Source organism: Oncorhynchus keta, chromosome 5, assembly GCF_023373465.1.
Source record: "Oncorhynchus keta strain PuntledgeMale-10-30-2019 chromosome 5, Oket_V2, whole genome shotgun sequence".
Classification (NCBI taxonomy): Eukaryota; Metazoa; Chordata; class Actinopteri; order Salmoniformes; family Salmonidae; genus Oncorhynchus; species Oncorhynchus keta.
The window spans coordinates 11,603,091-11,624,618 of record NC_068425.1 but is presented as its reverse complement, the minus strand read 5'-3'; the positions used below and the strand labels follow the sequence as shown (position 1 = coordinate 11,624,618).

The 21,528-nt window shown below is 47.4% G+C and overlaps 1 protein-coding gene across 1 annotated transcript in view; it reads left to right on the top strand.

The window, feature by feature from the left end:
- The window catches only part of LOC118377919 (signal transducer and activator of transcription 5B-like), a 113,803-nt gene that overhangs the window by 18,934 nt on the left and 73,341 nt on the right, over positions 1–21,528 (top strand). The gene's annotated exons all lie outside the window — the stretch shown is intronic.

The following is a 21,528-nucleotide window of genomic DNA, read 5'->3' as shown; positions in this document are numbered from 1 at the left end:
GAATGGGCCAAATGTCTTTAGCAGATTAAGACAAGATGATAATGACGATGATTATGATCCAGAACAGACCGGGCCCTTTGTCAAAATTAATGTTGCTGCTTTAGTGGTGTTGTGTTTTATAATCTGTTGTTTGACAGGATCAGGCTGCCAAGCTGATTGAGCAAGTCTAAAGCCATGTCTGTTGGTCGGTCGGTCGGGCTGTCTGGTGTCAAACATCAGGCCCTCCTGTCCCTCTCCATCTCTTTCCGTCTCAGTAGGATCTGTGGTTCTCACAGTCTTAATCACACGTATCTCTCGCTCTCTCTCTCTGTCTCACTCGGTTTAAATTTAAAATAAATAAATAACCTAATAGATAAGAAAGTATTGTCTCATTTCTGGGCCCAGTCTTCCCCTCTGTCCTGGGCTCTCTGTTCTTCTTCTCATCCCTCTCCATCTATCTCTATCTAGTGCAGAGCTAGTGTTATGTGGACCGTCAGAGTGTGGACCTGTGGTTCTATTGATCCAATTACTTCGTCATTGCCCTCGGCGGCTCTTCTCCTCTCCAGCGTGGCTCGCTGCTGCTCACTCTGCACGACATCTCTCTCGCTCTCTCTCTCAGCTTGCGCTGGAGGATCCTCATATAACATCTCCAAATTATAGTTGAAGGAGAAAATTAAATATTGACTGTAGTCTTAAAATGAATAGAGTATGGGTTTACCCCACACTGGTGGCTGCCTCTGTGCACAGCCTGGAACATATTAATGATTAAACACAGAAAAGTGTCTGATAACCCAGGCCGGTGAAGACAAGAACTGTGTGTGTGTGTGTGTGTGTGTGTGTGTGTGTGTGTGTGTGTGTGTGTGTGTGTGTGTGTGTGTGTGTGTGTGTGTGTGTGTGTGTGTGTGTGTGTGTGTGTGTGTGTGTGCATGGGGTCAGAGTTCAACGTTTGATAAACAAACAGAACCCGTGTTCATATCACACTTACTATATAAGTGCAACCTTGCACTTTTAAAACACCAGTGTTTTTTCTTCCAGGTTCCCACCTTTCTCAAAGTTACACCAGTGAAGTAAGTCTGTGGTACTGTACAGTGTAGTCCCCTTCTGTTGCACAGGGTCCCACCTTTCTCAAAGTTACACCAGTGAAGTAAGTCTGTGGTACTACAGTCCCCTTCTTTACATTTACATTTGAAGTAAGTCTGTGGTACTGTACAGTGTAGTCCCCTTCTGTTGCACAGGGTCCCACCTTTCTCAAAGTTACACCAGTGAAGTAAGTCTGTGGTACTGTACAGTGTAGTCCCCTTCTGTTGCACAGGGTCCCACCTTTCTCAAAGTTACACCAGTGAAGTAAGTCTGTGGTACTGTACAGTGTAGTCCCCTTCTGTTGCACCAGTGAAGTAAGGGTCCCACCTTTCTCAAAGTTACACCAGTGAAGTAAGTCTGTGGTACTGTACAGTGTAGTCCCCTTCTGTTGCACAGGGTCCCACCTTTCTCAAAGTTACACCAGTGAAGTAAGTCTGTGGTACTGTACAGTGTAGTCCCCTTCTGTTGCACAGGGTCCCACCTTTCTCAAAGTTACACCAGTGAAGTAAGTCTGTGGTACTGTACAGTGTAGTCCCCTTCTGTTGCACAGGGTCCCACCTTTCTCAAAGTTACACCAGTGAAGTAAGTCTGTGGTACTGTACAGTGTAGTCCCCTTCTGTTGCACAGGGTCCCACCTTTCTCAAAGTTACACCAGTGAAGTAAGTCTGTGGTACTGTACAGTGTAGTCAGTCCCCTTCTGTTGCACAGGGTCCCACCTTTCTCAAAGTTACACCAGTGAAGTAAGTCTGTGGTACTGTACAGTGTAGTCAGTCCCCTTCTGTTGCACAGGGTCCCACCTTTCTCAAAGTTACACCAGTGAAGTAAGTCTGTGGTACTGTACAGTGTAGTCCCCTTCTGTTGCACAGGGTCCCACCTTTCTCAAAGTTACACCAGTGAAGTAAGTCTGTGGTACTGTACAGTGTAGTCCCCTTCTGTTGCACAGGGTCCCACCTTTCTCAAAGTTACACCAGTGAAGTAAGTCTGTGGTACTGTACAGTGTAGTCCCCTTCTGTTGCACAGGGTCCCACCTTTCTCAAAGTTACACCAGTGAAGTAAGTCTGTGGTACTGTACAGTGTAGTCCCCTTCTGTTGCACAGGGTCCCACCTTTCTCAAAGTTACACCAGTGAAGTAAGTCTGTGGTACTGTACAGTGTAGTCCCCTTCTGTTGCACAGGGTCCCACCTTTCTCAAAGTTACACCAGTGAAGTAAGTCTGTGGTACTGTACAGTGTAGTCCCCTTCTGTTGCACAGGGTCCCACCTTTCTCAAAGTTACACCAGTGAAGTAAGTCTGTGGTACTGTACAGTGTAGTCCCCTTCTGTTGCACAGGGTCCCACCTTTCTCAAAGTTACACCAGTGAAGTAAGTCTGTGGTACTGTACAGTCCCACCTTTCTCAAAGTTGTAGTCCCCTTCTGCACAGGGTCCCACCTTTCTCAAAGTTACACCAGTGAAGTAAGGTCCCACCTTTCTCAAAGTTACACCAGTGAAGTAAGTCTGTGGTACTGTACAGTGTAGTCCCCTTCTGTTGTTACACAGGGTCCCACCTTTCTCAAAGTTACACCAGTGAAGTAAGTCTGTGGTACTGTACAGTGTAGTCCCCTTCTGTTGCACAGGGTCCCACCTTTCTCAAAGTTACACCAGTGAAGTAAGTCTGTGGTACTGTACAGTGTAGTCCCCTTCTGTTGCACAGGGTCCCACCTTTCTCAAAGTTACACCAGTGAAGTAAGTCTGTGGTACTGTACAGTGTAGTCCCCTTCTGTTGCACAGGGTCCCACCTTTCTCAAAGTTACACCAGTGAAGTAAGTCTGTGGTACTGTACAGTGTAGTCCCCTTCTGTTGCACAGGGTCCCACCTTTCTCAAAGTTACACCAGTGAAGTAAGTCTGTGGTACTGTACAGTGTAGTCCCCTTCTGTTGCACAGGGTCCCACCTTTCTCAAAGTTACACCAGTGAAGTAAGTCTGTGGTACTGTACAGTGTAGTCCCCTAAGTCTGTGGTACTGCACAGGGTCCCACCTTTCTCAAAGTTACACCAGTGAAGTAAGTCTGTGGTACTGTACAGTGTAGTCCCCTTCTGTTGCACAGGGTCCCACCTTTCTCAAAGTTACACCAGTGAAGTAAGTCTGTGGTACTGTACAGTGTAGTCCCCTTCTGTTGCACAGGGTCCCACCTTTCTCAAAGTTACACCAGTGAAGTAAGTCTGTGGTACTGTACAGTGTAGTCCCCTTCTGTTGCACAGGGTCCCACCTTTCTCAAAGTTACACCAGTGAAGTAAGTCTGTGGTACTGTACAGTGTAGTCCCCTTCTGTTGCACAGGGTCCCACCTTTCTCAAAGTTACACCAGTGAAGTAAGTCTGTGGTACTGTACAGTGTAGTCCCCTTCTGTTGCACAGGGTCCCACCTTTCTCAAAGTTACACCAGTGAAGTAAGTCTGTGGTACTGTACAGTGTAGTCCCCTTCTGTTGCACAGGGTCCCACCTTTCTCAAAGTTACACCAGTGAAGTAAGTCTGTGGTACTGTACAGTGTAGTCCCCTTCTGTTGCACAGGGTCCCACCTTTCTCAAAGTTACACCAGTGAAGTAAGTCTGTGGTACTGTACAGTGTAGTCCCCTTCTGTTGCACAGGGTCCCACCTTTCTCAACCAGTTACACCAGTGAAGTAAGTCTGTGGTACTGTACAGTGTAGTCCCCTTCTGTTGCACAGGGTCCCACCTTTCTCAAAGTTACACCAGTGAAGTAAGTCTGTGGTACTGTACAGTGTAGTCCCCTTCTGTTGCACAGGGTCCCACCTTTCTCAAAGTTACACCAGTGAAGTAAGTCTGTGGTACTGTACAGTGTAGTCCCCTTCTGTTGCACAGGGTCCCACCTTTCTCAAAGTTACACCAGTGAAGTAAGTCTGTGGTACTGTACAGTGTAGTCCCCTTCTGTTACACAGGGTCCCACCTTTCTCAAAGTTACACCAGTGAAGTAAGTCTGTGGTACTGTACAGTGTAGTCCCCTTCTGTTGCACAGGGTCCCACCTTTCTCAAAGTTACACCAGTGAAGTAAGTCTGTGGTACTGTACAGTGTAGTCCCCTTCTGTTGCACAGGGTCCCACCTTTCTCAAAGTTACACCAGTGAAGTAAGTCTGTGGTACTGTACAGTGTAGTCCCCTTCTGTTGCACAGGGTCCCACCTTTCTCAAAGTTACACCAGTGAAGTAAGTCTGTGGTACTGTACAGTGTAGTCCCCTTCTGTTGCACAGGGTCCCACCTTTCTCAAAGTTACACCAGTGAAGTAAGTCTGTGGTACTGTACAGTGTAGTCCCCTTCTGTTGCACAGGGTCCCACCTTTCTCAAAGTTACACCAGTGAAGTAAGTCTGTGGTACTGTACAGTGTAGTCCCCTTCTGTTGCACAGGGTCCCACCTTTCTCAAAGTTACACCAGTGAAGTAAGTCTGTGGTACTGTACAGTGTACACCAGTGAAGTAAGTCTGTGGTACTGTACAGTGTAGTCCCCTTCTGTTACACAGGGTCCCACCTTTCTCAAGTCCCCTTCTGTTGCACAGGGTCCCACCTTTCTCAAAGTTACACCAGTGAAGTAAGTCTGTGGTACTGTACAGTGTAGTCCCCTTCTGTTGCACAGGGTCCCACCTTTCTCAAAGTTACACCAGTGAAGTAAGTCTGTGGTACTGTACAGTGTAGTCCCCTTCTGCACAGGGTCCCACCTTTCTGTTACACCAGGGTCCCACCTTTCTCAAAGTTACACCAGTGAAGTAAGTCTGTGGTACTGTACAGTGTAGTCCCCTTCTGTTACACAGGGTCCCACCTTTCTCAAAGTTACACCAGTGAAGTAAGTCTGTGGTACTGTACAGTGTAGTCCCCTTCTGTTGCACAGGGTCCCACCTTTCTCAAAGTTACACCAGTGAAGTAAGTCTGTGGTACTGTACAGTGTAGTCCCCTTCTGTTGCACAGGGTCCCACCTTTCTCAAAGTTACACCAGTGAAGTAAGTCTGTGGTACTGTACAGTGTAGTCCCCTTCTGTTACACAGGGTCCCACCTTTCTCAAAGTGCACAGGGTCCCACCTTTTTCAAAGTTACCAGTGAAGTAAGTCTGTGGTACTGTACAGTGTAGTCCCCTTCTGTTGCACAGGGTCCCACCTTTCTCAAAGTTACACCAGTGAAGTAAGTCTGTGGTACTGTACAGTGTAGTCCCCTTCTGTTGCACAGGGTCCCACCTTTCTCAAAGTTACACCAGTGAAGTAAGTCTGTGGTACTGTACAGTGTAGTCCCCTTCTGTTGCACAGGGTCCCACCTTTCTCAAAGTTACACCAGTGAAGTAAGTCTGTGGTACTGTACAGTGTAGTCCCCTTCTGTTGCACAGGGTCCCACCTTTCTCAAAGTTACACCAGTGAAGTAAGTCTGTGGTACTGTACAGTGTAGTCCCCTTCTGTTGCACAGGGTCCCACCTTTCTCAAAGTTACACCAGTGAAGTAAGTCTGTGGTACTGTACAGTGTAGTCCCCTTCTGTTGCACAGGGTCCCACCTTTCTCAAAGTTACACCAGTGAAGTAAGTCTGTGGTACTGTACAGTGTAGTCCCCTTCTGTTGCACAGGGTCCCACCTTTCTCAAAGTTACACCAGTGAAGTAAGTCTGTGGTACTGTACAGTGTAGTCCCCTTCTGTTGCACAGGGTCCCACCTTTCTCAAAGTTACACCAGTGAAGTGAAGTAAGTCTGTGGTACTGTACAGTGTAGTCCCCTTCTGTTGCACAGGGTCCCACCTTTCTCAAAGTTACACCAGTGAAGTAAGTCTGTGGTACTGTACAGTGTAGTCCCCTTCTGTTGCACAGGGTCCCACCTTTCTCAAAGTTACACCAGTGAAGTAAGTCTGTGGTACTGTACAGTGTAGTCCCCTTCTGTTGCACAGGGTCCCACCTTTCTCAAAGTTACACCAGTGAAGTAAGTCTGTGGTACTGTACAGTGTAGTCCCCTTCTGTTACACAGGGTCCCACCTTTCTCAAAGTTACACCAGTGAAGTAAGTCTGTGGTACTGTACAGTGTAGTCCCCTTCTGTTACACAGGGTCCCACCTTTCTCAAAGTTACACCAGTGAAGTAAGTCTGTGGTACTGTACAGTGTAGTCCCCTTCTGTTACACAGGGTCCCACCTTTCTCAAAGTTACACCAGTGAAGTAAGTCTGTGGTACTGTACAGTGTAGTCCCCTTCTGTTGCACAGGGTCCCACCTTTCTCAAAGTTACACCAGTGAAGTAAGTCTGTGGTACTGTACAGTGTAGTCCCCTTCTGTTGCACAGGGTCCCACCTTTCTCAAAGTTACACCAGTGAAGTAAGTCTGTGGTACTGTACAGTGTAGTCCCCTTCTGTTGCACAGGGTCCCACCTTTCTCAAAGTTACACCAGTGAAGTAAGTCTGTGGTACTGTACAGTGTAGTCCCCTTCTGTTGCACAGGGTCCCAGTGTAGTCCCCTTTGTTGCACAGGGTCCCAAAGTTACACCAGTGAAGTAAGTCTGTGGTACTGTACAGTGTAGTCCCCTTCTGTTGCACAGGGTCCCACCTTTCTCAAAGTTACACCAGTGAAGTAAGTCTGTGGTACTGTACAGTGTAGTCCCCTTCTGTTGCACAGGGTCCCACCTTTCTCAAAGTTACACCAGTGAAGTAAGTCTGTGGTACTGTACAGTGTAGTCCCCTTCTGTTGCACAGGGTCCCACCTTTCTCAAAGTTACACCAGTGAAGTAAGTCTGTGGTACTGTACAGTGTAGTCCCCTTCTGTTGCACAGGGTCCCACCTTTCTCAAAGTTACACCAGTGAAGTAAGTCTGTGGTACTGTACAGTGTAGTCCCCTTCTGTTGCACAGGGTCCCACCTTTCTCAAAGTTACACCAGTGAAGTAAGTCTGTAGTCCCCTTCTGTTACAGGGTCCCACCTTTCTAGTTACACCAGTTTAGTCCCCTTCTGTTGCACAGGGTCCCACCTTTCTCACAGTCACCAGTGAAGTAAGTCTGTGGTACTGTACAGGTAGTCCTGTTGCACAGGGTCCCACCTTTCTCAAAGTTACACCAGTGAAGTAAGTCTGTGGTACTGTACAGTGTAGTCCCCTTCTGTTGCACAGGGTCCCACCTTGCTCAAAGTTACACCAGTGAAGTAAGTCTGTGGTAAGTGTAGTCCCCTTCTGAGCTTCTGTTGCACAGGGTCCCACCTTTCTCAAAGTTACACCAGTGAAGTAAGTCTGTGGTACTGTACAGTGTAGTCCCCTTCTGTTGCACAGGGTCCCACCTTTCTCAAAGTTACACCAGTGAAGTAAGTCTGTGGTACTGTACAGTGTAGTCCCCTTCTGTTGCACAGGGTCCCACCTTTCTCAAAGTTACACCAGTGAAGTAAGTCTGTGGTACTGTACAGTGTAGTCCCCTTCTGTTGCACAGGGTCCCACCTTTCTCAAAGTTACACCAGTGAAGTAAGTCTGTGGTACTGTACAGTGTAGTCCCCTTCTGTTGCACAGGGTCCCACCTTTCTCAAAGTTACACCAGTGAAGTAAGTCTGTGGTACTGTACAGTGTAGTCCCCTTCTGTTGCACAGGGTCCCACCTTTCTCAAAGTTAGTCACCAGTGAAGTAAGTCTGAAGTGGTACTGTACAGTGTAGTCCCCTTCTGTTGCACAGGGTCCCACCTTTCTCAAAGTTACACCAGTGAAGTAAGTCTGTGGTACTGTACAGTGTAGTCCCCTTCTGTTACACAGGGTCCCACCTTTCTCAAAGTTACACCAGTGAAGTAAGTCTGTGGTACTGTACAGTGTAGTCCCCTTCTGTTGCACAGGGTCCCACCTTTCTCAAAGTTACACCAGTGAAGTAAGTCTGTGGTACTGTACAGTGTAGTCCCCTTCTGTTCTGTTGCACAGGGTCCCACCTTTCTCAAAGTTACACCAGTGAAGTAAGTCTGTGGTACTGTACAGTGTAGTCCCCTTCTGTTGCACAGGGTCCCACCTTTCTCAAAGTTACACCAGTGAAGTAAGTCTGTGGTACTGTACAGTGTAGTCCCCTTCTGTTGCACAGGGTCCCACCTTTCTCAAAGTTACACCAGTGAAGTAAGTCTGTGGTACTGTACAGTGTAGTCCCCTTCTGTTGCACAGGGTCCCACCTTTCTCAAAGTTACACCAGTGAAGTAAGTCTGTGGTACTGTACAGTGTAGTCCCCTTCTGTTGCACAGGGTCCCACCTTTCTCAAAGTTACACCAGTGAAGTAAGTCTGTGGTACTGTACAGTGTAGTCCCCTTCTGTTGCACAGGGTCCCACCTTTCTCAAAGTTACACCAGTGAAGTAAGTCTGTGGTACTGTACAGTGTAGTCCCCTTCTGTTGCACAGGGTCCCACCTTTCTCAAAGTTACACCAGTGAAGTAAGTCTGTGGTACTGTACAGTGTAGTCCCCTTCTGTTGCACAGGGTCCCACCTTTCTCAAAGTTACACCAGTGAAGTAAGTCTGTGGTACTGTACAGTGTAGTCCCCTTCTGTTGCACAGGGTCCCACCTTTCTCAAAGTTACACCAGTGAAGTAAGTCTGTGGTACTGTCAAAGTTACACCACAGTGTAGTCCCCTTCTGTTGCACAGGGTCCCACCTTTCTCAAAGTTACACCAGTGAAGTAAGTCTGTGGTACTGTACAGTGTAGTCCCCTTCTGTTGCACAGGGTCCCACCTTTCTCAAAGTTACACCAGTGAAGTAAGTCTGTGGTACTGTACAGTGTAGTCCCCTTCTGTTGCACAGGGTCCCACCTTTCTCAAAGTTACACCAGTGAAGTAAGTCTGTGGTACTGTACAGTGTAGTCCCCTTCTGTTGCACAGGGTCCCACCTTTCTCAAAGTTACACCAGTGAAGTAAGTCTGTGGTACTGTACAGTGTAGTCCCCTTCTGTTGCACAGGGTCCCACGCCTTCTCTGGGAAGCATTCAACTGTATGAACTGATCTCATGTGCCGTTAAATATATGCAGAAAGTGAGGGGAAGAGGGAGGGAGAGAGAGGGTTAGAGAGAGAGATGGGGGGGACAGAGAGTGCAAGAGAGAACAGAGAGAGTAAATAGTCAGTGTAACATACGGTATTACCACGATTCATGGTCCTCATGAGGTACTTTCTACAGCCTCACATTCTTCCCCAGACCCCTGTGCCTCGCACAACATGGATTGAGTGGATGTGCTCTGTACATGAATAGGATAGAAATTGGATATGTTATCCCCATCGTGGCCTTTATTGGTAGTTTGTTCCATTATTGTGGCTGTCTGCGTTGAATAATGAAACATTGCCATTGTGTTATTGTGCAGCGTACATGATGCAAAATATGTGGACATGCAAACTAAAATGCCCATGAATGCACTCTCTCATAAATGCAAATGACGAGATAAGAGAGGTGACGTATCCACGAAGATAACGAATGAATGAATGAATGAATGAATGGATGTCAGAGAGAATAGCCTTGCAAATGCATTATTGGCTAATACAGAAATTGAAAGCGTGGTTTGTTAAAGATGAGTGTACCGTATGTGTTACACTTTACCTGTGTATGCAGGATGGGTTTGATATGGTACTGGTTTGGTTCACAGTGTCCTGGCCTCAATGGAGCCTGTCTCTGAGGACTTCTCTCCTGCCTTCTCATGCCTGTTCAGTGCAGTGGCAAAGTCAATAGGAGCCTTTTATCCTGTCAATATAGACTGGTGACAGGACAGGGCTGCTGCACAAACTGCAAGAACAACTCTCTGGGTGAGTTTTACAGAGCCTATTGGGACAACGTAGTCTGGGCTGGGGTGGAGAAGGAAGAGAAGAAGGGGGAGGAGGAAGAAGAGGAGGAAGAAAGAGTAGAGGGATTTATATTCAGAACAGTTATTTCAGGATGTCATATGATGCTGTGGATTTGAAACATCTCCTCTCTGTATTAGCATGGTCTGTGTGGACATGGTGGACAGTACACAGGGAAACACCAACACGGTAATGGTGATCTGAGGTGTTATTTAGGAAAGCCTCTCTCCGGGGGGCGTAACTGCCATGCCTCATTGCCCTTTCAGCTTATCTAGATTATCCCAGTGAGACTGAGGGACTACCATAATCATTCCAGCATCGTAATAGGAGGAACTGGACTATGTACAGTGCCAGGAAATGTCTCAGAGAAAAATCAGGTCAAGTCCTGTTTTGCCTGGGAGGGCATGGAGGTGTCTGATGATCCAAAAGAACCTCCACCACCACAGCTCAGCTGTAACGCCAGCACCACCCCCAGCACCTCTGCCATACCCAGCACCACCCCCAGCACCTCTGCCATACCCAGCACCACCCCCAGCCTCAATCCAAACCCCAGCGCCTCTGCCATACCCAGCACCTCTGCCATACCCAGCACCACCCCCAGCCTCAATCCAAACCCCAGCGCCTCTGCCATACCCAGGACCACCCCCAGCACCTCTGCCATACCCAGCACCACCCCCAGCACCTCTGCCATACCCAGCACCACCCCAGCACCTCTGCCATACCCAGCCTCAATCCAAACCCCAGCACCACTGCCATACCCAGCCTCAATCCAAACCCCAGCACCACTGCCATACCCAGCCTCAATCCAAACCCCAGCACCACTGCCATACCCAGCCTCAATCCAAACCCCAGCACCACTGCCATACCCAGCCTCAATCCAAACCCCAGCGCCTCTGCCATACCCAGCACCTGTGCCATACCCAGCACCTGTGCCATACCCAGCCTCAATCCAAACCCCAGCGCCTCTGCCATACCCAGCACCTGTGCCATACCCAGCCTCAATCCAAACCCCAGGGCCTCTGCCATACCCAGCACCTGTGCCATACCCAGCCTCAATCCAAACCCCAGGGCCTCTGCCATACCCAGCACCTGTGCCATACCCAGCCTCAATCAAAACCCCAGGGCCTCTGCCATATATCTAGCACCTGTGCCATACCCAGCCTCAATCAAAACCCCAGGGCCACTGCCATACCCAGCCTCAATCAAAACCCCAGGGTAAGCACCACTGCCATACCCAGCCTCAATCCAAACCCCAGCGCCTCTGCCATACCCAGCCTAATTCCAATACCCAGCACCAGCACCACTGGCATTCCCATTCTCAGTCCCAGCCCCTACTTCACTGCCATAACCAGCCTCAGACCCAGCACCACTGCCATACCGAGACTCTGTCCTAGCCTCAGTCCCAGCCTCAGTCCAAGCCTCAGTCCAAGCCTCAGTCCAAGCCTCAGTCCAAGCCTCAGTCCCAGCCTCAGTCCAAGCCTCAGTCCAAGCCTCAGTCCAAGCCTCAGTCCCAGCCTCAGTCCAAGCCTCAGTCCAAGCCTCAGTCCCAGCCTCAGTCCAAGCCTCAGTCCAAGCCTCAGTCCCAGCCTCAGTCCAAGCCTCAGTCCCAGCCTCAGTCCAAGCCTCAGTCCAAGCCTCAGTCCAAGCCTCAGTCCCAGCCTCAGTCCAAGCCTCAGTCCAAGCCTCAGTCCCAGCCTCTGCACCCTCAGTCCAAGCCAGCCTCAGCCTCAGCCCAGCACCACTGCCAGTCCAATCCCAGCACCACTGCCAGTCCCAGCACCCTGCCAGTCAGACCCAGCACCACTGCCAGCCTCAGTAGCCCAGTCCAGCCCAGCCCCCTCTGCACCACTGCCAGCCCAGTGCCACCCCACTGCCCAGTGCCACCACCACACCCAGCACCACTGCCAGCCAGTCCCAGCCTCACACCCAGCACCACTGCCAGCCCAGTGCCCCAGCCTCAGTCCTACCCAGCACCACTGCCAGTCTCAATCCCAGCACCACTGCCAGCCTCTCAATCCCAGCACCACTGCCAGCCTCAGACCCAGCACCACTGCCAGCCTCAGTCCCAGCACCACTGCCAGCCTCAGTCCCAGCACCACTGCCAGCCTGCCAGCCCCAGCATCCCAGTCCCAGCACCACTGCCAGCCTCAGTGCCACCACCACTGCCAGCCCAGTCCAGCACCACTGCCAGCCCAGTCCCAGCACCATTGCCAGCCCCAGCATCAGTCCCAGCACCACTGCCAGCCTCAGTGCCACCACCACTGCCAGCCTCAGTCCTAGCACCACTGCCAGTCCCAGCACCATTGCCAGCCCCAGCATCAGTCCCAGCACCACTGCCAGCCTCAGTGCCACCACCACTGCCAGCCTCAGTGCCACCACCACTGCCAGCCTCAGTCCTAGCACCACTGCCAGCCTCAGTCCCAGCACCATTGCCAGCCCCAGCATCAGTCCCAGCACCACTGCCAGCCTCAGTGCCACCACCACTGCCAGCCTCAGTCCCAGCACCACTGCCAGCCTCAGTCCCAGCACCATTGCCAGCCCCAGCATCAGTCCCAGCACCACTGCCAGCCTCAGTGCCACCACCACTGCCAGCCTCAGTCCTAGCACCACTGCCAGCCTCAGTCCCAGCACCATTGCCAGCATCAGTCAGTCCCAGCACCACCACTGCCAGCCTCAGTGCCACCACCACTGCCAGTCCTAGCACCACTGCCAGCCCTCCCAGTGCCACCACCACTGCCAGCCTCAGTCCCACCACCACTGCCAGCCTCAGTCCTAGCACCTGCCAGCCTCAGTCCCAGCACCACTGCCAGCCTCAGTGCCACCACCAGCATCAGTCCCAGCACCACTGCCAGCCTCAGTCCCTCAGTCCCAGCACCACTGCCAGCCTCAGTGCCAGCCTCAGTCCTAGCACCACTGCCAGCCTCAGTCCCAGCACCATTGCCAGCCCCAGCATCAGTCCCAGCACCACTGACAGCCTCAGTGCCACCACCACTGCCAGCCTCAGTGCCAGCCCCATCCATGATCCCACACCTTTGCTTCTCTCCTCCCACTTGGCTGTGGCTGGATGTTCACTCTGCTTTGCTCTGCTCTCCAGTGGATTGCTCCTCTGCCACAAGCCTAGCAACAGTGTGACATTTGGAGTCCCTCAGGTCACAGCTAAAAGGTTTCCCAGTGAAAGGACAATGTGTGTTGTCCATTACACTATTAGCAGGTCATATGAGGCGGAAAGCCCACCGCCTTGGGGGGAACCCTGCGCTAACTCACAGTGGCAACGTCATTCAACTGAAATGCAATCAAAGCAGGGATATCTTGTTATGAATGTCAGAGCGTCACATGCAGCCGCAGGAGGCACGTCCTTGTAGTATTTGTGGGGCTCTTATGAAATGTGTCACAACCCAGTGAGTCTGCAAGATCAAAGCAACTTGGGAAAAAACCTTGGAAACGCCATGGCAACAGTGTTTTCTGTTATTTCCATTATGCTTCAATAGACATAGCTACAGTATATCTAGAATTATTTTAGCAGTAGCATAGTCTCCACTTCAAATCAGCTCATGCAAGAAGGACAGCTGGATGTTAGAGTCCCAGGCAGCAGCAAGCACCACTTGGCACGATACAGTAGCACACATCCATTCCATTGTGACTGCCCCAGCTGTGTACCACTGTGTACTACTGCAGCCTCCTGTTGTTCCATACTGTAGCTAGGTTCTGAGTCATGGTCTCCTCTACCCTAGGTGGCTCAGCTCCCAGGTCCACTCTGCCCCAAGACCAGGACTGCGTCTCAAATCAAATGTTATTAGTCATGTGCCAAGTACAACAGGTGTGAACTTTAATCTACTTCCATTTGCACCCTTTTCCCTTTGTAGTGCACTACTTTTGACCAGATTACTGCAGTAGGGTGCCATTTGGGAAGGAGGGTGTGAGTCACTGTTGTTTTTACAGTGTAATAACACCCCAGCATAGGTTAAGGTTAAGCAGACCACTGGGATTTGAGCGGAGGGCGGGTGAGGTGGGGTAGTGGGTGACCTTTACGAAGTGCACATGAGGGAGAGAGAGAGAGAGGGGTGGGGTGCTGGAGAAGTAGTGAGAAGGGGGGGCATGGCTCTGGTGACCACATTAGACACTGTCTGTGAGAAACTGCAGCTATATGAACTCTGACACATCACAAGCTGAAAAGGTCAAAGGACAGGGTTCTCAAAAGCTGCCTGCCTTGGTGTTTACAGGGGTGTTGATGTGGTGCAAGAGAGAGAGAGGGGCAGAAATGTACCAAGGGAAAAGAGAGTTAGAAGAGCATGTTGGAAGGCACATTCAGACAGACTGGGTCACAAAACAAAACACTTGGCACCTGTTTTTTCTAAGAGTGTACTATCTAGAATCCTGGAAGGTTATTTGGCTGTCCACATAGGATAACCTGTTTTGGTTGCAGGTAGAACCCTTTTGGTTCTAGATAGAACCCTTTCTAAAGAAGGGTTCTACATGGAACCCAAAAGGGTTTTTACCTGGAACCCAAAAGGGTTTTACCTGGAATCAAAAAGGGTTCTCCTATGGGGACTGCCGAAGAACCCTTTTTTTCCAGGAGTGTACAATAAAGCCAATAAGAGCAGTTTACTGTAGGCTACAACCATCTGTTTGCTTATTACTGTACATGCTACATTGATACTAATGCAGTCTGACCAGGTTGAGTAAGTTCGAACAGTACTTTATCCCTCATTCAACCTTCGAACTCACCTTTACCTCTTGCCTGAGGTGTTAAGGCGTGTGTGTGTGTGTGTTTGTGTGTGTGTGTGTGTGTGCGTGTGCGTGTGCGTGTGTGTGTGTCAGCGTACGTGCGTAGTATGTAGAAGTAAACGTGAAGGAGAGCAGTGAGAGGATCTTGCATAGATTAAACTTTTGATATGTGTACAGTACAAGTCAAAAGTTTGGACACAACTTAAAGTAATGTCTTAAAGTAATGATGGACTGTCGTTTCTCTTTGCTTATTTGAGCTGTTCTTACCATTATATGGACTTGGTCTTTTACCAAACAGGGATATCTTCTGTATACCACCCCTACCTTGTCACAACACAACTGATTGGCTCAAACGCATTAAGAAGGAAAACAATTCCACAAAGTAACTTTTAACAAGGCACACCTGTTAATTGAAATGCATTCCAGGTTACTACCTCATGAAGCTGGTTGAGAGAATGCCAGGAGTGTACAAAGCCGTCATCAAGGCAAATGGTGGCTACTTTGAAGAATCTCAAATATAAAATATATTTTGATTTGTTTAACACTTTTTTGGTTTCTACATGATTCCATATGTGTTATTGCATTGTTTTGATGTCTTCACTATTATTCTAAAATGTAGAAAATGAAGAAACACCCTGGAATGAGTAGGTGTGTCCAAACGTTTGACTGGTGCTGTATACATCACCAACTTGTTTTTCATTCACTGTACTGTATCTTCAGAAATAGAAAAACAAACACACAACCAAAATACATTTAATGCATGTTCTTTTGGTGTTCAGTTTTTCTGTTTGCAAGGTCACTCTGCTCTTCTCTTCTATTGCCATTACCTCCTGCCCATTGGAGCATCTTGTTTTACTTTCCACTTTTGGACTATTGTGTATATGTGCACAAGTAGCTCACTTTTAAGGAGATCTGGCCGATGCCAGTCAAGTGGAGTGTAGATGTTGCAGTAGCCTTTGCCGAGTCCCCAACAACCGGATGTTCCGGTTTTCAAGGGAAATGGAAAGAGAGCCTGTGACGTGACTTCCTCTTTTGGACGTTAACAAGGAGACACTCCGTCTTAACTCCTCCTCTACATTTACTGGATTGGTTGAACAGTGGAGAAGAGAACCTCCCCCGACAGATTTTTTTTCTTGTCAAGAGCAATATTTATGGGATCTAGTTTCAGGCATTTATTCTCCGCCTGCTGTGATAGGTTAATGTTACAGGGAACTTGCATAAAAGCCGGCAGGTCTGATGTGATCTGATTGGCTACACTGGAGCATATCCAGGTAGTGGAGTCACAGGATCAGTAACTAGCCTTATTGCGTGTCATAATATTGCCGTAATGGAAAAAGCCTAATAGATGGGTTGGTCCTGAGGGGGGAAGGTTACTCGCCACTATAACACTACAGTTAGAGTGACCACAAAACATCCCAAATGCAGGACAACAGGATGATTTTGCAGGATGACTTTGAAATGATTTTGCAGGTCAATGTAGCCTACACATTAATATTTGTTTTTGGCAGCACTCATCCATTCTCATTGTTTTATTTCACTTAGTCCTGCATGTTGGAGCTCGTAGCCTAAAGCTCTGTACCCTGCAATAACACCTGCAACCTTGTATATAACAATCTGTGTAACGGCTCTCGTTTGTAGAATGAAGATTGGACCAAGGCGCAGCATGGAAAGTGTTCATGATTTTAATATTCAATAAATACTCAAACAAAATAACAAACGTGAAAATGAAAGCGCACAGTTCTGTCAGGCACAGATACTAAACAGAAAACAGATCCCACAAAACCCAAAATGAAAATGACAACTTATATATGATCCCCAATCAGAGACAACGATAGACAGCTGCCTCTGATTGGGAACCACACTCGGCCAAAAACAAAGGAATAGAAAACAGAGACTTTCCCACCCGAGTCACACCCTGACCTAACCAAACATAGAGAATAATAAGGATCTCTAAGGTCAGGGCGTGACAATCTGAATCTTACAGTACCATTTTCTTCTGCCATATAAAACCGTAACTTTTACAGTTCAGCGTGTCGTCATTCTCCTTCAGACCAGACAGTAGGATAGTAACACCTCTATCATCAGACAGTAGGATAGTAACACCTCTACCATCAGACAGTAGGATAGTAACACCTCTACCATCAGACAGTAGGATAGTAACACCTCTACCATCAGACAGTAGGATAGTAACACCTCTACCATCAGACAGTAGGATAGTAACACCTCTACCATCAGACAGTAGGATAGTAACACCTCTACCATCAGACAGTAGGATAATAACACCTCTACCATCAGACAGTAGGATAGTAACACCTCTACCATCAGACAGTAGGATAGTACACCTCTACCATCAGACAGTAGGATAGTAACACCTCTACCATCAGACAGTAGGATAGTAACACCTCTACCATCAGACAGTAGGATAGTAACACCTCTACCATCAGACAGTAGGATAGTAACACCTCTACCATCAGACAGTATTATAGTAACACCTCTACCATCAGACAGTAGGATAGTAACACCTCTACCATCAGACAGTAGGATAGTAACACCTCTACCATCAGACAGTAGGATAGTAACACCTCTACCATCAGACAGTAGGATAGTAACACCTCTACCATCAGACAGTAGGATAGTAACACCTCTACCATCAGACAGTAGGATAGTAACACCTCTACCATCAGACAGTAGGATAGTAACACCTCTACCATCAGACAGTAGGATAGTAACACCTCTACCATCAGACAGTAGGATAGTAACACCTCTACCATCAGACAGTAGGATAGTAACACCTCTACCATCAGAGAGTAGGATAGTAACACCTCTACCATCAGACAGTAGGATAGTAACATCTCTATCATCAGACAGTAGGATAGTAACACCTCTACCATCAGACAGTAGGATAGTAACACCTCTACCATCAGACAGTAGGATAGTAACACCTCTACCATCAGACAGTAGGATAGTAACACCTCTACCATCAGACAGTAGGATAGTAACACCTCTAGTAGGATAGTAACACCTCTACCATTAGACAGTCAGACAGTAGGATAGTAACACCTCTACCATCAGACAGTAGGATAGTAACACCTCTACCATCAGACAGTAGGATAGTAACACCTCTACCATCAGACAGTAGGATAGTAACACCTCTACCATCAGACAGTAGGATAGTAACACCTCTACCATCAGACAGTAGGATAGTAACACCTCTACCATTAGACAGTAGGATAGTAACACCTCTACCATCAGACAGTAGGATAGTAACACCTCTACCATCAGACAGTAGGATAGTAACACCTCTACCATCAGACAGTAGGATAGTAACAACTCTACCATCAGACAGTAGGATAGTAACACCTCTACCATCAGACAGTAGGATAGTAACACCTCTACCATCAGACAGTAGGATAGTAACACCTCTACCATCAGACAGTAGGATAGTACACCTCTACCATCAGACAGTAGGATAGTAACACCTCTACCATCAGACAGTAGGATAGTAACACCTCTACCATCAGACAGTAGGATAGTAACACCTCTATCATCAGACAGTAGGATAGTAACACCTCTACCATCAGACAGTAGGATAGTAACACCTCTACCATCAGACAGTAGGATAGTAACACCTCTACCATCAGACAGTAGGATAGTAACACCTCTACCATCAGACAGTATTATAGTAACACCTCTACCATCAGACAGTAGGATAGTAACACCTCTACCATCAGACAGTAGGATAGTAACACCTCTACCATCAGACAGTAGGATAGTAACACCTCTACCATCAGACAGTAGGATAGTAACACCTCTACCATCAGACAGTAGGATAGTAACACCTCTACCATCAGACAGTATTATAGTAACACCTCTATCATCAGACAGTAGGATAGTAACACCTCTACCATCAGACAGTAGGATAATAACACCTCTACCATCAGACCATAGGATAGTAACACCTCTACCATCAGACAGTAGGATAGTAACACCTCTACCATCAGACAGTAGGATAGTAACACCTCTACCATCAGACAGTAACACCTCTACCATCAGACAGATAGGATAGTAACACCTCTACCATCAGACAGTAACACCTCTATAGTAACACCTCTACCATATAGGATAGTAACACCTCTACCATCAGACAGTAGGATAGTAACACCTCTACCATCAGACAGTAGGATAGTAACACCTCTACCATCAGACCAGTAGGATAGTAACACCTCTACCATCAGACAGTAGGATAGTAACACCTCTACCATCAGACAGTATTATAGTAACACCTCTACCATCAGACAGTAGGATAGTAACACCTCTACCATCAGACAGTAGGATAGTAACACCTCTACCATCAGACAGTAGGATAGTAACACCTCTACCATCAGACAGTAGGATAGTAACACCTCTACCATCAGACAGTAGGATAGTAACACCTCTACCACCTCTACCATCAGACAGTAGGATCAGACAGTAGGATAGTAACACCTCTACCATCAGACAGTAGGATAGTAACACCTCTACCATCAGACAGTAGGATAGACAGTAGGATAGTAACACCTCTACCATCAGACAGTAGGATAGTAACACCTCTACCATCAGACAGTAGGATAGTAACACCTCTACCATCAGAAAGTAGGATAGTAACACCTCTACCATCAGACAGTAGGATAGTAACATCTCTATCATCAGACAGTAGGATAGTAACACCTCTACCATCAGACAGTAGGATAGTAACACCTCTACCATCAGACAGTAGGATAGTAACACCTCTACCATCAGACAGTAGGATAGTAACACCTCTACCATCAGACAGTAGGATAGTAACACCTCTACCATCAGACAGTAGGATAGTAACACCTCTACCATCAGACAGTAGGATAGTAACACCTCTACCATCAGACAGTAGGATAGTAACACCTCTACCATCAGACAGTAGGATAGTAACACCTCTACCATCAGACAGTAGGATAGTAACACCTCTACCATCAGACAGTAGGATAGTAACACCTCTACCATTAGACAGTAGGATAGTAACACCTCTACCATCAGACAGTAGGATAGTAACACCTCTACCATCAGACAGTAGGATAGTAACACCTCTACCATCAGACAGTAGGATAGTAACACCTCTACCATCAGACAGTAGGATAGTAACACCTCTACCATCAGACAGTAGGATAGTAACACCTCTACCATCAGACAGTAGGATAGTAACACCTCTACCATCAGACAGTAGGATAGTAACACCTCTACCATCAGACAGTATTATAGTAACACCTCTACCATCAGACAGTAGGATAGTAACACCTCTACCATCAGACAGTAGGATAGTAACACCTCTACCATCAGACAGTAGGATAGTAACACCTCTACCATCAGACAGTAGGATAGTAACACCTCTACCATCAGACAGTAGGATAGTAACACCTCTACCATCAGACAGTAGGATAGTAACACCTCTACCATCAGACAGTAGGATAGTAACACCTCTACCATCAGACAGTAGGATAGTAACACCTCTACCATCAGAAAGTAGGATAGTAACACCTCTACCATCAGACAGTAGGATAGTAACACCTCTACCATCAGACAGTAGGATAGTAACACCTCTACCATCAGACAGTATTATAGTAACACCTCTATCATCAGACAGTAGGATAGTAACACCTCTATCATCAGACAGTAGGATAGTAACACCTCTACCATCAGACAGTAGGATAGTAACACCTCTACCATCAGACAGTAGGATAGTAACACCTCTACCATCAGACAGTATTATAGTAACACCTCTACCATCAGACAGTATTATAGTAACACCTCTACCATCAGACAGTATTATAGTAACACCTCTACCATCAGACAGTAGGATAGTAACACCTCTACCATCAGACAGTAGGATAGTAACACATCTATCATCAGACAGTAGGATAGTAACACCTCTACCATCAGACAGTATTATAGTAACACCTCTACCATCAGACAGTAGGATAGTAACACCTCTACCATCAGACAGTATTATAGTAACACCTCTACCATCAGACAGTAGGATAGTAACACCTCTACCATCAGACAGTAGGATAGTAACACCTCTACCATCAGACAGTATTATAGTAACACCTCTACCATCAGACAGTAGGATAGTAACACCTCTACCATCAGACAGTAGGTTAGTAACACCTCTACCATCAGACAGTAGGATAGTAACACCTCTACCATCAGACAGTATTATAGTAACACCTCTACCATCAGACAGTAGGATAGTAACACCTCTACCATCAGACAGTATTATAGTAACACCTCTACCATCAGACAGTAGGATAGTAACACCTCTACCATCAGACAGTATTATAGTAACACCTCTACCATCAGACAGTAGGATAGTAACACCTCTACCATCAGACACTAGGATAGTAACACCTCTACCATCAGACAGTATTATAGTAACACCTCTACCATCAGACAGTAGGATAGTAACACCTCTACCATCAGACAGTAGGATAGTAACACCTCTACCATCAGACAGTAGGATAGTAACACCTTTACCATCAGACAGTATTATAGTAACACCTCTATCATCAGACAGTAGGATAGTAACACCTCTACCATTAGACAGTATTATAGTAACACCTCTAACATCTTATTATTCTGTTAATAAATCAACAGGTCCTTTCTTCTTCTTCCTAATCAGGTTGACGTCTCACAGACAGAGGAGGCTGAGGTGTAAGTGAATTATTCAATAAACACAGCCTTGATGAAAGGGGCCTGTTAGAGAAATGAAATGTCACAGTTTGATGAGGTGCAGGCGCAGGCTGCAGGCTTCTCCCCCCTGCTTCAAGTCAGTCTGTCACACAGAGACCAGACCAGGTAGTCTCGAAAACCCAACTACCCTACTACTGCCGTGGTTTTAGTGTAGATAGTTCATGCAAACTAACCAATTGTGAAATGCACACATTAAAAAATAACCTCTCATCTTCATCTTG